The sequence below is a fragment of the Chenopodium album genome, chromosome 18 (assembly GCF_948465745.1).
Source record: "Chenopodium album chromosome 18, dcCheAlbu1.1, whole genome shotgun sequence".
In the NCBI taxonomy this organism is placed as follows: domain Eukaryota; kingdom Viridiplantae; phylum Streptophyta; class Magnoliopsida; order Caryophyllales; family Amaranthaceae; genus Chenopodium; species Chenopodium album.
Window position 1 is genome coordinate 46,138,061 of NC_137851.1, and position 7,334 is coordinate 46,145,394.

The window sequence follows — 7,334 nt, forward strand, 5'->3', positions numbered from 1 at the left end:
TCAAACATTTTTGCCTCTTTTGTATCCCTTTTATATCTAGGTTGATCAAACTCATTAGGTTGTTGCTCCTCATCTAACATGTCATCTATGTCATCATTATTAGAAACTCCGGGACTAAACCTGTCATGGATCATTCTAAATATATCATCATGAGCACTATCTCCCAAATCATTTCTACTTTTCTTTTGTGGGGGCCGGGTTTGAATTCTCCATGATAGATCCAACGAACATAACCTTGCACGATTCCATTCACTATCAAGTCGGTGTAAATTTCGTCCCTTGTTTTATGTGGACCATTGTTGTATCGATTACAAGGGCAAGATACCTTCTTTTCCTCCTCTCCTAAATCACTATTCATTTCTAAGTCACCAAAAGCAAATTGAAGAAAGGAATTAACTCCATTTATATATAGATTGTCTGTCCTATTAGCACACCTCATCCACTCTAATCTCTTTTGAACCTCCGGAGTATCCATGTGAAAATAAAAGCTATGAATGCAAAGAGAGCTAGTTTTAAGAAAAATGATAAGTAATTAATAATAAAAAAAAAAATCATTACTTAGTAGTCATACCTAAGTCAATCTGCCCCCATCAAATATAACCCCTCCCCACGTATCCCATTAGACTGATCATAAGCATATATCAGCGCATCCAAACAATATAGCACTTACGAAAAAACAAATCAATTTTATCTAGCATTAGACTACTCGGAATCAATATTTCAGGGAATGCAAGCATCATATCAATTAAGAAAAGCATATCAATTGTACCAAGCAGTAAACTTATGCATATCATACCTACAATTGATTTGTTTACATGTATTCAAACCAAATAGATCAATTACCAGAGCATGCAAAGAACTAATATGAACAAAGAAATTGAATAGTACACTTACTATCACAAACTTGACCTAAAAAAATAGAACAGATTATACCCAAAAAAAAAACAAATCAATTAACCTTTACAAAAATCGAATTAATTAATCTAAAACAGTTATGATACCATCCGAAATTAAGAAAATTAAAAGAATACAAATCAATTGAACACAACATTCACGCCAAAATCAAAAAATTGATAAAATTTAGAGTATAATTCTTTTCAAGCATATCAAGTATTAGAATACAAATTTGTCGACGAGAGGGTGCAATTGATACCATATTCAAATTAAAAGAAGTTAAATTACCATATATTTCATACAATAAAACGCAAAACCTAACAAAATTATGAATACTATCTTACCTTGGTCTTTCAAGGAATTGAAGGAATTGTCTTGTGAATGGTCTCTCAACGAATTCAATGAATTTGTTTTTCACTCTATTAGCGTTTGGTTGCGAACTGCAATGACTCTAACTCTCAAGCAAAACAAGGTTTTACAATTATGAGAGGACTTTTTTTTTAATTTTATTTCGTTTCTTGAATATTGGCGGCTAATTAAACATGAAAGTGAGTTTAAGCGCCTAATTAGTTTGGGTTGTGTGTTTTGATTTTGTTTTATTATTTTTTTTTAACTTAAGGGAAATATTTATTAATGATATTATAATTATAATATACTCCGTAATGTGTTTTTAATAAAAATACTACATCTGTTAAATATTAGTTGCAACTTTGGGTATTATTTGAGAGACATAAATATTCCAAAGTTGCGACTAATATTTAACGGAGGTAGTAATAATAATTTTAATATAATGTATGCAATACTATACCGTACACTTGTCTAACCTTTAGGGTCGCATAAATCTCCGATCTTGATATATATCGGACTAAGTCTTGTTCAAATCGGGTCAATTTTGGACAAATACTTTAAGACAAACTTAAATTAGTTAATTAGTTATATTATGTCACATTTACAAGGGTGAACGCACCATGCCACTAAGAAACAACATCTGGTCAATAGTTGTACTTTAGCTTATCCAGGTCAAATCAAGTTCGAGTAATCACTTCTCATTAGACCATCTTTTATGAATTATTTGAAGGGAAAACATATTAATGTGAAAATTTGTTAGGAACCTATCAATAAGCAGCTAATTACGTACTTTCATATAATAAAACTTTTACCCCTTTTGTGTAACAATTAATGAAACCTTTTAATTTCACGGAATTTTAGGAAGGTTAGTTGAATTTATTAAAAAGTAGACAAAATATTATTTACAAAAAAAGAGAAGATACTAAAAAATATGAAAACGTTTCATTTATTTAAACACAAATTAAAGGGATAATGATTTTTACTTATAAATAATAAAACATATGGATATGGTTAAAGTTCTCCTTTGACAAACGTGATGAATGAAATAAATCAGCTAACATTGTAGAGTTTGATAGAATTCTTTCATTGAATTATTAAATTACTATTAATTGACTTTAAAGTGAACTTTGGTAATAATCACTCAAACACAGTATAAGTGATGTAACAACACAAAATATTGCTATAAAGTCAAGTAATGAACAATATTATGATTCTTTCTTACAAGATTTGAATATTTGATGAGGTTATTACATATGTATTTATGCTTTCATCTGTTTACCACGGGCTTAATTAACCATTTAACCAAAGAAAGAGTCATAAAGTAACTTAAAAAAATTAATGGACCCATAAAATCTTACTAACAACATTATCAAAGTAATTAGCTTATTGTTAAAAGATGTTTTAACAATCCTATTCCAAATTATTTTTTATCAAGTACCCAACACGCTCTTTCATCCGAAGAAAAAATAGGGGTAAATGTCACAATTTATTAATTTATATACCAATATGTCGCCACATGTTAACTTTTATACCATTATGTCGCCGGCAATAACTTATATACCAATATGTCATAAGGGTGTTAACTTATATACCAATATGGTCAATTGACCCTCATATTTACTACTCAATTATATCATTTATATTTTACACGACCGCGACACAACTAAACTAATGTAATAAATTTATATTACTTGAATCAAATTTTCTTACTTCATATGCTTGTCTTATCACTGTAGTGCAATTTTACAATTATGCTCATATCTACTACTCCCTCCGTCCCTAAATTACATTCCTCCTTTCTATTTTTGGTATTCCAAAATTACATTCCTCCTTTCTATCTTTGGTAAGTTTTTTTTAGTAAATCAACTCTCTTTTTCTGTTTTATATTTAATGCTTTCTCACTCATCCTTACCTAATCTCACTCATAATCCATGTGCCAAATTACAATGAATATGATTGGTTAAAAATTTTCAATTAGGAGCATGTGATTGGTCCTTTTTTTTTTTGCAAAGGATTGATGACATGTCATGAGTAATAATTAATCTATCTTTGTACTTCCCATAGCATTATATAATCATTGTTATTTGTCTTACTCCTTCCTTCTTAATTCCCGTGTAAATTACCAAAGAGGAATGTAATTTAGGGACGGAGGGAGTACATACTTAATTATACCATATTAAATTTATATTTTTAAAATAATAAATTTATATTTATAAAATGTCTAGTGACCAAGTACTATGTAATTGTTGTACACTATCTTTAGTTTAACTAGATACTTGGGTATTAAATTACAATATTACAAATAAAGTTTTTAATCAATTTTACAACTTTTAAGTGAAAATTTAGGAGGGAAAATTACCTCCATAATCAATAAAGCATTTAACTTGGTTAAAATTTTATAGGAAAATTCATCCTTCTAGAAGCAATATTGGCGGATAAACTCCCTCCAAGTCTCCAACTCCTCCAAGTGCATATAAAAAAAAGTGAAAAATCGTAGTAAAACTTCTAAAGTGGAAAATCAGTTAATCACTTATGATTCATACTCCATTATCTTCTGATTTCAAGCATTTATCCGTCATCTACCTTACTCTATTCTCTTACTCAAGTGGGAAATCTCAAATTCATAGGTAATTTCCTTCTCTCCAAGATCTAAAATTTAATACTTCTCTAAATTTAGGTTTCTTCAAATCAATTTGAGGTTTCCATGAGTTATGAAATTTGTATTTAATCTCTCACCATCAGCGAATTAGCTGATATATTGATGGTTACTTGATTTAGTTGTTTTTGCTCTTTTTTTTTGCATTTTATGTGTGATTTGAGGTCGGATCTACATTTGTTTTCTAAAATTATTTGGTTTTTTTTTTGGGTTATACAAAGTATTGTTTTTCTTGAATTATTTGCATTGTTTTCACTGAGTTAGGTTTCTGAATAATATAGTTATTTTTTTTAATCCTGAGAATTGAAGTATTCAATTTTTTCTTTTTATAATCTGCGGCTGTATTTTTATGCTAGCAATTGATTGTGTTCGCTTTGTTGGGATGTCATCAACTAAATATATTGATGTCTGTATTTCAACAATGGATAAAAGTTCTGCTGAGAGCTCTGCAGCATCCTACATATAAGAGATCGATGCTTTGATTGACTAAGTGTAGAAAAGGGGTTCTCTTAATGCTTGTCAATTACTTGTCATATAGGAGATCAGCTTGATACGTGCATTTTATCTTTCTTTATATAGGGATTGACCCATTTTGATGAGTTCTACAAGTAGCTGATGGCATTGTCCTCTTTTGTGGAAATTTGGGAATTGATCTCCCAGTAGAGAAGGTCTAGTTCTTTTTCACATGGTGTTTTTGGAAAACTATGTGTATTTCTTGAATGTGAATCAAGGTTTTAATGAAGCAATTTAAACAATCTACAGACAATGGTAACTTGATTATATCTTAAAAGGCCTACAGATTAATATCAATATGATGGCTAATTGATTAAATGTACTTATTATAATGGATTTTACAGGTATTTTTATTCCAAAAGGCTACTCTGCTCAAGTGTAACATGGCTGGTAAGCCAGCAGTGGTTACTCGTGTGGTGGATAGCATGACTGATAACCTTAATTAGACCCACATGAGCTGAGGCAACTGATGTTGCAAATGCTGTATTAGATGGTATACTAGTGTTTTTCAGATTCTAAACATCTACATGTTACTTATAGATTCTCATTGATCAATTTTTAGAGTATATACAAAAAGGCATGTTTTCATTTTATTAATACTCATAGTGAACTTCAACTTATTTAGAAGCCTTCTACTGCAGATTTTTTTCATGAGCATGTATAGCGTCGTTTTGCTAATATACTTTCTTCTCTATATCTGATTGATCCAGGGAGTGATGCAATTATTCTAGGTGCAGAGACCTTGCGTAGCTTATTTCCAGTTGATACCATCTCTACTGTTGGCAGAATATGTTTTGAGGTGATTTCATGCACCTTCTTTTCAGTCATCTAAGAATGAGCTAGTTGTCTGCATTCGGTGCTTTTCTTATTGGACTATGAAGTATGAACTAGTTAACTAGTTTAATGAGGGTAAGATGAGGGAGAAATAAATAAGTGGAAAGGCTTTTGTTTTGGAATTAGAAGTTATGGAGCAATGGTAGTCCTACCTAAAAATGATTCAACGACATAAGTCTATAACAATAAAAATCTAATGTGGAAAGTGAATTGAACTTATATAACTAACTAAATAAAAGCAATGTCAAAGATTATGAAGCTATGATAAAAATTTCATATGCTTTCTTGATATGCTTGCTTGACATTTGAGGTCTAGATAGTTGGGGTTTCTAGTTATTGCCACAATATTGTTCGGGGAATATTGTGTCATCCATCCCCAACAATGAGATACATAATTCTTTAAAATTCTTTTGGATACATCCTTTGTAATCCATGTAGGCTCTAGCATTAGTAGCTAGACAATAAATAGCCTTTTCCAGCAAGATAATGATTGAAACCTCGAAGGAAAGAAGCAAAGGCCACAAGACATCAACTTATTTGATTCTTAATTGCTATAACAGAAAAATTAGATGCTTAGAAGTCTAACAAAATATAAAAGCTTTTGAAGGAAGTTTAGGGGGGGCTCAACTAAGTTGATGATGCATCTGACCATCCATTGAGGACAAATGTTAGGTTGTTCTAGCTTGGTGTAGGCTATCTTCTCTTCACCAGTTTCCAGGAACTTATTGCTTAATCCATTTAAAATCAAACCAGGTATTATTAAACTAGTAAAGTTTACTTTAATAATTGAGACCCCTCCAATAATGGTTGTCGTTTGTGTGGTTATTACTTTAAGACTCCTGGACCAGATGCTCAATCTACAGATGCTATGCTTTCAGATGCATGCTGCTTTGCTCCTGGTGCTGCTTTGCTCTACAGTACTGCTGCTTTGCTCTATAGCTACTACTGCTCTGCTCTCGCTGCTGTTGTAAATTTTTTAATATGAAAGTGTAATATTACAGCCATCTATTATTATTTTTTTTTAATTACAAATGTCCTTTCATATGGTGTCTTAAACATTTAAGAAAATAACCAATTCTTCTTTTGTATATTGCCTAGTCAGGCAAGCAAGCAAAGCAGTCTTTAGGAAATGATATTTAGTTGCCGCTTGGTAGGTATGGGTAATATAATCGTCAACCCGCACATTTACTTGCTTCCACATGTTTGAGTTGCAGCATCTTAGATTGATTTGCTGTAAGTTGTTATATGTATGGACATGCATCAAGTTCTATGACTCGAAACACAAATTGATAATTAGTCGCTGATGATTGGAACAGGGTAAGCAGCTTGCTTGACAACAAGATGAAGATTGTTAGCTAATGGAATGAATTTCTACTAGTGATCAATCTGCCATTGATTTCATCGCTAAAGAGAAGGATTTTTTGTTGAAGTTTCGTTTGAGAAGGAGGTTGCTAATTGGATTAAGAATGTGAGAGAATAGCTTAAGGTGAAACAAGGCTATTGTTGTTGCATTTGCTGAGTGTTGCTGCATCTGCTTCTGCTTTGTTTCATATTTCAGGTTATGTGTCGTGTATGTCAGGACAGATGTGGTTGTATATGGGAACATATGCGCTTGATGCTGGAGTATACGATGCTGCTACTGCTGTTGTCTTGACTATTCCAATGTAATCAATGTCCATATGTTGCTGCTGTTTTCATTTGTTATACAGGCTTCCAGCCTTGTTTGAAACTTCTATTTATTTGTAAGGAATTTGCAATGTATAATTTACACAAGTTTTATGAGAATAACCTCTTGTAAGTATATGTTATACTATCTGCAATTCTGCATTATTAACTAAGCTTAAAAAATGCAAACAAAAAAAAAAGAAATAAATAAATTATAATATTTTTGTGCCACTTTTATGATATTTTTTTTTAAAACCAAATTTTTTGTTTTAATAATTATAAAGGTATGACATTTTAATTTTTTTTTTGTTTTTTTTTTGGTAAATGTCATACGACTATAGTAGTGCATAATCAAATTTCCATCAATTTTACTATAGATTTGACATAGATATTATTAATTCATACAATCAATGTTATTAATAGG

At 30.9% G+C, this 7,334-nt stretch overlaps 1 long non-coding RNA gene across 4 annotated transcripts; it reads left to right on the top strand.

Moving 5' to 3' along the window:
* Nucleotides 1-3,375: 3,375 nt before the first annotated feature.
* LOC145590946 (uncharacterized) lies at nt 3,376-7,046 on the top strand. Of its 4 annotated transcripts, none has more exons than XR_014102215.1 (5): nt 3,376-3,869; nt 4,478-4,666; nt 4,756-4,904; nt 5,122-5,210; nt 6,562-7,046. It is a non-coding gene; the product is annotated as an uncharacterized LOC145590946 (long non-coding RNA). The 4 variants fall into 4 exon arrangements; XR_014102216.1 differs by having other exon boundaries at nt 4,478-4,566; XR_014102213.1 differs by lacking the exon at nt 4,478-4,666 and having other exon boundaries at nt 3,382-3,869.
* The last annotated feature ends 288 nt before the right edge of the window (nt 7,047-7,334 follow it).